Genomic DNA, 8922 nt, shown 5'->3' on the forward strand with positions numbered 1-8922 from the left:
GGTATCTGGTTTCCTCCAAACATGATGCCTGGCATTCACGCCAAAGAATTCAATCTTTGTATCATCAGACCAGAGAATTTTGTTTCTCATGGTCTGAGAGTCCTTCAGGTGCATTTTGGCAACCTCCAGGTGGGCTGCCGTGTGCTTTTTACTAAGGAGTGGCTTGTGCCTGGCCACTCTACCATACAGGCTTGATTGGTGGATTGCTGCAGAGATGGTTGTAACATAGTTAATGAGAATGAAAAGAGGCAAAATGCCCATCGGGTTCTACCTGTATTCTGTATTAAGCTGTGCACCTTATAATGTACCTGCTCAAGTAATGGTATTGTACCAGTTAACAACTATAATTCGTATCACTCCCAGAAAATTAATGTCAATATATTAAATGCTATAGCCTTGGATACTTTTTTCAGTTAGAAATTTGTCCAGTCCATTTTTAAATGCATTTACAGAGTCCACCATTATTACCTTCTCCGGCAGGGAGTTCCAAATCTTTATTGCCCTTACTGTGAAGAACCCTTTCCTACGTTGTGTACATAATTTTCTATCATCCAGCCTAAGCGAGTGCCCACGTGTCCTATACAGATTTCCTTTAATAAACAAATCCTCTACTAACTCCTTGTAATGACATTTTACATCTTTGAAGATATTAATAGTGTCTCCTAGTAAGAGGCCTAGTATGAGGAAAGGCCTAGTAAGCCTTTCCTCATACTCCAGTGACTCTAACCCTTTAATAAAATTAGCAGCTCACCTTTAAACTCCCCCGATATCTTTTTTTATAATGTGGTGCCCAAAACTGAACACAATATTCCAGGTTCGGACATACCATTGATTTGTACAGCGGCAGGATTACTTCCTCGTCCCCTGTCTCAATGCCCCATTTTATGCACGCAAGCACTTTACTTGCCTTTCTGTGCTGCATTTTGACATTCTGTACTGTTATTAAGCCTATTATCTATGAGCACCCCAAATCTTTTTCCAGTACTGTTACCCCTATATTTTCCCCATTTAATGTGTAGAATGCAAGTTTGTTTTTTATCCCAACATGCATAACTTCTAATTTTTCTATACTGAACCTCATTCTCCATTTAGCCGCCCAGGTTTCAAGTTTAAACAAGTAATTCTGTAGAGACTCCACATCAATTTCCGAATTAATTACCTTACACAGTGTAGTATCATTTGCAAAGATTGACACTGTGTTTTCCAGGCCTATTCCTAGATCATTAATAAATATATTGAACAGTAGTGGGCCGAGTACGGACCCTTGTGGAATTCCGTTGACTACTGGTGCCCAGCTGGAGAATATCCCATTGACCACTACTCGTTGTACCCTGTTTTCCAGCCAGTTACTTATCCATGTACAAATAGTATTTTCTTGGCCAAGCTCCCTTAATTTGATGATCAGTCTCATGTGAAACACTGTATCAAATACTTTTGCAAAATCTAAATAGACCACATCCACTGCTTTTCCCTGGTTAAGATTCTCGCTAACTTCCTCATAGAAGCTAATTAAGTTAGTTTGACATGATCTGTCCCTCACAAACCCATGCTGACTCTTTCTTTTCCTGTTCTCAACTAATAATCTTATTAGTCTGCAGATAATCCTCTATGCTATCCCTCAAAATTCCTTCCAATTTTGTTACCATTATAGAGGTTAAACTAACTGTTCTATAGTTACCTGGATGATTTTTAGTTCCCTTTTTAAATAACGGCACTACCTCAGCTATACACCAATCCTTAGGTACCATGCCTGATCTAATTGAACTATAGAAAATCAAGTATAGGAGTCTTGCTAGCTGTGACCTATGCACCATAATAACCCTCAGGTGAAAACCATCTAGGCCAGGTGATTTATTAATCTTAATGTTGCTTAGTCTCTCCAGGACTGTTTCCTCACTTAAGCAAGCATCTAGCCAAGAGTCATGTATTTCCGCTTTTATTTTGTCATCATTTATCAAGGCTCCTAGTTCATCTTTTAATGGGCCTACATTTACCTTTTTTAAACTTTTACTGTTTATGTATTTATAAAACTTATTAGGATTGGTTTTACTCACTTTGCTTTTCGTTTACAATTTTAGCTGCTCATTACTGTTTTGCGTCTTTTAGTCCATTCCTTGTAGTACTGGAATGACTCCTCCCCTCCAATAGATTTAAATGCTTTGAAAGCATGCCTCTTTTTAGCCATTGCTTCTTTGACCTCCTTATTAAGCCACGTTGGTTTGAGTTTAGTACTCCTGCGTTTACTGCTCATGGGAATGAATTTGTGAATTTTGCTATCGAGCAACCTTTTTAAAGCATCCCACATTTCATTTGTGTCTTTGCCATGAAACAAAACTTGTCTATCACAAGGAGTTCAAAGAACACTGATTGCTCACTATGGAGCTTATTGGTTCAGAGAACACTGATTGCTCACCGAGGAGCTTGTTTTTATTTTTATTCAGATTTTTTTAAAACCAATTATGATCTCTCACTGTTTAAACAACCTTATCATGAATAGGTATTGATTTACCGAACGTCAGCTCCTATATTCTCAAACACATGTATAATTATAAAAATTCAAATTTTGCCCAAATGGTATATATACAGTGTTGAGAGATGCAGAATGCCCATCATATTTATATGGTATCTTATGCGCTCATTAGTAGCCCGACATAAATAGTTGGTATAAAGAGAAAAAAGGAAAGAGTAAAAAAGATGATCAGTATGCCATGGTACATTGCTTCTACTGTCTCACCGTCATGAGCTCAAGGTTTTTGTTAGCTCAGCGGCCGGTGGATGAGAGGGCAGCGACCTTGAAATTTCTGACCAGAAAGAGGATAAGTGGCCGTACTGCTTTCCCTGTTAGAGCGGATGGAATGTCTCGATATCCTAGGACATTGCAGGACACTGCACCGCAATCCAGGGATGAGTGTTAACCGAAATTGAGTACAATTCCTGCCTGTTTAATTTTCGGGTAATTGCAGGGAGATGATAGGGAGTGGTTCAATGTTAAACCAGTGCCGTGCACATTCTCACATAAAAATGCATTTACCAAAAAAGCCGTTCTCCACACAGGCTATTGCAAAGTACTTTCCCAAATTTATTTTCAGGTATACTTTGTCGGTATACTAATATTGTTAGGCTCACTTAACATAACTCATTATTTTCTCTAACATTTGACCATAGGTCACTGAACAATATGTGTTGGGCTAAAAAGTAGCAGAAAACCCAGCCAGAATGAAAAGTTTTTATGACCGCCTACCCAGTCCAGCCGCTGAGATCTCTTTTCGTCATGTACTCTGGTCACTAGGACCGGTGCAGCGGACGGCAAATATGAAAACAGCAGCGCTTCGGGTATTACTGGCCGGAAAAAAGATTAGTAGCTGTGCTGCTTTCCACGTTAGAGCGGTTGCAGCGCCTTGATATCATAGGACAGAGCAAGGACGCTGCACCGCAATCCGTGGATGAGAGCTAGCTGAAAATAGGAAGATTACCGTTCTAAAGGCAGCAGGACTTCTGGACGGAGCAGCGTATGTTGGTTGTAGGACCAGTGATTCTAACTTTCACAAGGCGACATTGCCATGCTGATTCCAGCCGTGCCAAAACGCGTTTCACCCGTAGGCTTGCTCACTTCACTGCACTATCTGGCATCAAAAGAGAGACTCTCACTAGCAGTCATTATATTGGCTTATTCATCCTTTCATTGATTAGTGTGAGTGATTGACGTCAGTACCAACCAATAAAACAGGATGTATGTTAAACTTTCAGTGTTCACTCAATCATGACCTAATCGTCAGCTCCTGTGGATATTCCAAACACTGATTACCCTTTCCAAAGCAAGGATTGTTTGGACAAATTTTATACCCCCATTCTGTGTCATATGCTTACACATATGTGGGAGTTAAATTACCAGGCACCATTTAATATTCTGCTAAGTTCAAGTAGTTGAGAAAAAGTACCAAATAAGAGAAATGGAAAACGAAGTAGACTCTTGTTTGGGAGCACTCTAACTCAGAGGAACTAGGTTGTATACATGTTTTAAACTGGTAAAATCATGATTTTAATAGATTCTTTAAAAATATATAGAATTATCGGAGTTCAAAGCTTATTCTATGTGATTCAAGACTATTGTGCAAAAAATATCTATATCAATTTAGTAAATAATTAGCGAAAATTGCTATAATATAATGTAAGCCGGAAAAGCTTTAGAATTCACAAAAAAGGGGGGGGGGAAACACCTACTAGTCTCAATGGTGTCTGTCAAGTGAATATATGACCATCATTCATACTGCAAAAATCCCAAATGGAAAAAGTAGTTGCAGGGAATTAAATCATAGGCCATATGAATCCGAGTACCCATCTGTGACTTAGAATTGGGCAGCAAAATTTATTTGCAGTACCAGGATGTTCCAAGGTGGTCTCCCATCCGAGTACTGGTCCGGCCCTCCACTGCTTAGCTTCCAAGATCGGAAGAGATTGGGCATCTCCAGTGGGGTATGTCCGCAATTTCTTAAGCTAGCCCTTTCATTTGTCACTTTATATTGGAAATGGAATCGTTCATATTTTCAACAAGAAAAATGAAAGAAGGACAGACACACATGTGAATGGCAGGCTCAAAAAGTGCAGATTGGATATGACAATTGTATGGCAAACAAGTATCAAGGCCATAAATATCCAATCAAGGTGAATCCTTCCTTATTTGTATTGTACTATACACCAGTCAATTGTATATAGATAACAAAATCATTCTTGGTTGTGCTGTCTAAATAAGACAGTAATAAGCATAAATGAATCACCAAGAAAGAATAGGGGAATTACTACAAAGAATCCTTTATAGTTAGTGGGTTAGTATCTGTGTTTTTCTCACAACCAAAGATCCACCATTGGTATACAAAATCTCTGAAATAAACAAAAATGAGAACAAATATTGTAGTATCAGGGTATTCCAAAGTGGTCTCATCCAAGTACCAAACCTGTCCACCGCTATATAGCATAAATGCTCAGATGCAATTAAGCACCATTCGTGGAATACATCTGCAATTAGATGCTTGTCACTGATTGGTATGGTCACCTTCAATCATAGTTTTTGGAAAAAGCATATGTTAGAAGGGCAAATAATAATTAGATGAGTATACCATATATGTGTACCTATGCAGGGTATGCAGTTGGTTAATTACCACAGCATTTAGCATATTACCCTGCAAAAGAGTATATGGTCAGAACACAGCAGGTGTAAGCTTGTAAGGCAAAACCATCAAACACATATTGATCCAAGCCTAAAAGACTTGGTAATGTAAGAATAATATTACCACTAACCAGTAATGTAGCAGAGAGCTTATTTGCTAATCACCCTAGATAAAGATTGTTAAATAAATAAAACATGACAGGTGCTATTGTACCAGACACTTGGTTAATTTCATACAATACCAAACTGTAGACTTTGATATCCCAGGTTTTCTCGTGCAGGCAGTGGGAATGTGAACAGCGGGATAGGTGCAGCTGATCCCCGCTGCTCCTGCCCGAAATCGAGCCGGACCATCACAGCCTGTTACCAGGCAACCATACAAGCCGCGGAAGTTAGCGGCTACCCCCACCCGCCGGAGCTCGTCTACGGGCACAAGTGAGGTGGATACTCACACAAACTATCCCCTAGTGTCTGGAACTCGCTAGCGGGGAAATACGGTGGGACGCAGCGATATTCCCCCCATCCGCTGGAGCTCGATTTCGGGCAGGAGCAGCGGGGATCAGCTGCACCTATCCCGCTGTTCACATTCCCACTGCCTGCACGAGAAAACCTGGGATATCAAAGTCTACAGTTTGGTATTGTATGAAATTAACCAAGTGTCTGGTACAATAGCACCTGTCATGTTTTATTTATTTAACAATCTTTATCTAGGGTGATTAGCAAATAAGCTCTCTGCTACATTACTGGTTAGTGGTAATATTATTCTTACATTACCAAGTCTTTTAGGCTTGGATCAATATGTGTTTGATGGTTTTGCCTTACAAGCTTACACCTGCTGTGTTCTGACCATATACTCTTTTGCAGGGTAATATGCTAAATGCTGTGGTAATTAACCAACTGCATACCCTGCATAGGTACACATATATGGTATACTCATCTAATTATTATTTGCCCTTCTAACATATGCTTTTTCCAAAAACTATGATTGAAGGTGACCATACCAATCAGTGACAAGCATCTAATTGCAGATGTATTCCACGAATGGTGCTTAATTGCATCTGAGCATTTATGCTATATAGCGGTGGACAGGTTTGGTACTTGGATGAGACCACTTTGGAATACCCTGATACTACAATATTTGTTCTCATTTTTGTTTATTTCAGAGATTTTGTATACCAATGGTGGATCTTTGGTTGTGAGAAAAACACAGATACTAACCCACTAACTATAAAGGATTCTTTGTAGTAATTCCCCTATTCTTTCTTGGTGATTCATTTATGCTTATTACTGTCTTATTTAGACAGCACAACCAAGAATGATTTTGTTATCTATATACAATTGACTGGTGTATAGTACAATACAAATAAGGAAGGATTCACCTTGATTGGTTATTTATGGCCTTGATACTTGTTTGCCATACAATTGTCATATCCAATCTGCACTTTTTGAGCCTGCCATTCACATGTGTGTCTGTCCTTCTTTCATTTTTCTTGTTGAAAATATGAACGATTCCATTTCCAATATAAAGTGACAAATGAAAGGGCTAGCTTAAGAAATTGCGGACATACCCCACTGGAGATGCCCAATCTCTTCCGATCTTGGAAGCTAAGCAGTGGAGGGCCGGACCAGTACTCGGATGGGAGACCACCTTGGAACATCCTGGTACTGCAAATAAATTTTGCTGCCCAATTCTAAGTCACAGATGGGTATTCGGATTCATATGGCCTATGATTTAATTCCCTGCAACTACTTTTTCCATTTGGGATTTTTGCAGTATGAATGATGGTCATATATGCACTTGACAGACACCATTGAGACTAGTAGGTGTTTCCCCCCCCCCCTTTTTTGTGAATTCTAAAGCTTTTCCGGCTTACATTATATTATAGCAATTTTCGCTAATTATTTACTAAATTGATATAGATATTTTTTGCACAATAGTCTTGAATCACATAGAATAAGCTTTGAACTCCGATAATTCTATATATTTTTAAAGAATCTATTAAAATCATGATTTTACCAGTTTAAAACATGTATACAACCTAGTTCCTCTGAGTTAGAGTGCTCCCAAACAAGAGTCTACTTCTTTTTCCATTTCTCTTATTTGGTACTTTTTCTCAATATATTTCTGACTCATGGGAGCACCACTGAATGGTAACTATATTTAGTGCTCCTTAAAAGACATACTATCTTTCTATATGCACAGTTACCTTAATCTGAAGCAATTCTATAACATAAATTTCAGTTTCTCAGAGGACATTACTCAGATTGCTTTTCGTACAAAAATTGTTGCTAGACCGGTGCGGCTCCCACAAACCCCTTTCTTGGAAGTTCAAGTAGTTGTTAGAAACATTCCCTTTATATAACTTTTATGTTACCGGTATTGTTGCTCCAAACATAATAAACTGAGTACTAACGGTTTGTGTACAGTCATATCTTGCTCTGGAAATTCCCTGAGTAGAAAATTATATGTTACAGAGGACATAAATTCTTCAGTAATTTTATCACAGTAACAGACTCCCCATAGGAAGAGGTAGTTTCCAAACAGAAAACGTTTTTTCAAAAAAGAAAAATATAAATATATATATATATATATATATATATATAATAAAATAATTTAAAGCATTTCATCAAACTCCAATAAGCTTGTAGTCATATGAAATTTCAGCTAAAATTTGTTGCTACCTCTAATTTCACCAAAACCACATCAGTTGACTGATTTCTTATTTCTGACATATTAAATCAAAAGTACTGAGCAGTTTTTTGGGGACTTTCGATGCATTAGAATCCATAGGGGAATTCAGAGGGTGTAGAGTTTGTATGTACATTATTTATACGCGAAGAAATTCCACATTTTATATAGAATTTCCACACATAGACAATATACATACATTTTAGAGAAATAAGAGGTTGCCGTGGCTATCAATAAAGACAAAGGTGAATAAAGATTGATGATACACACGGTATAGGCTGGTAGGATAACAGTGAGTCTAGATTGATGATACATATGGTGTACGCTGGTAGGAGAAGGGGGCCATATTTAAATAAAAGCACTATAGTTGATGTATTCATTTAGACCATCTGGTGCCAATGCACCCAGTCTGAAGGTCCAGAAACTTTCTCGTTTCAAAAGCTCGTTCGTCAAATCACCTCCCCTAATGCCAAGATGTATTTTTTCTAAACCAAAGGCTTTGAAATTTCTAAGGTCTCCTTTGTGTACAAAATTAAAATGCCTAGCCACCGTGGTTATTTGTTTTCCCCTGCTCAGATCCAGGGCAGCATTTCTAATTGTTCCCACGTGTTCCAGGATACGCTGTTTCATCATCCTGGTGGTCATACCAACATAACGCATCCCACAATCACATGAGATACAGTAGATCACACCTGTTGTTCGGCAGTTAATGTAATCCTTGATTTTGTTTTTGGTGCCATATTTATCCACCACTTCTTTAGTTCTATGCATATGTTGGCATGCCTTACAGGCACCACAGGGAAAAGACCCGGCTAGGGTTGGTGGTTTGGGGGCTATACGAGTGTAATGGCTCTTCACTAGATGGTCTCGTAGGTTTGGGGCACGCCGCCAACTCATTGAAACATTCGTGCCAATATGTTTCGATAAATCACAGTCTGACAAAAGAATGTGCCAATGTTTTTGAATACATCTCTTGATCCGGTCCCAATCATGATTGAAATTCATGACAAATCTTAGTTTGTCATCTATTTGATTTATATTTTTCTTCTGACTGAAAATGAGTACTTCC

The 8922-nt window shown here is 38.5% G+C and overlaps 2 pseudogenes; one reads left to right on the top strand and one right to left on the bottom strand.

Moving 5' to 3' along the window:
• Positions 1–4367: 4367 nt before the first annotated feature.
• LOC134913684 (5S ribosomal RNA) lies at positions 4368–4487 on the bottom strand (annotated as a pseudogene).
• Positions 4488–6718: 2231 nt separating this feature from the next.
• On the top strand, positions 6719–6838 carry LOC134913685 (5S ribosomal RNA; annotated as a pseudogene).
• The last annotated feature ends 2084 nt before the right edge of the window (positions 6839–8922 follow it).

The sequence above is a fragment of the Pseudophryne corroboree genome, chromosome 4, assembly GCF_028390025.1.
Source record: "Pseudophryne corroboree isolate aPseCor3 chromosome 4, aPseCor3.hap2, whole genome shotgun sequence".
NCBI lineage: Eukaryota > Metazoa > Chordata > Amphibia > Anura > Myobatrachidae > Pseudophryne > Pseudophryne corroboree.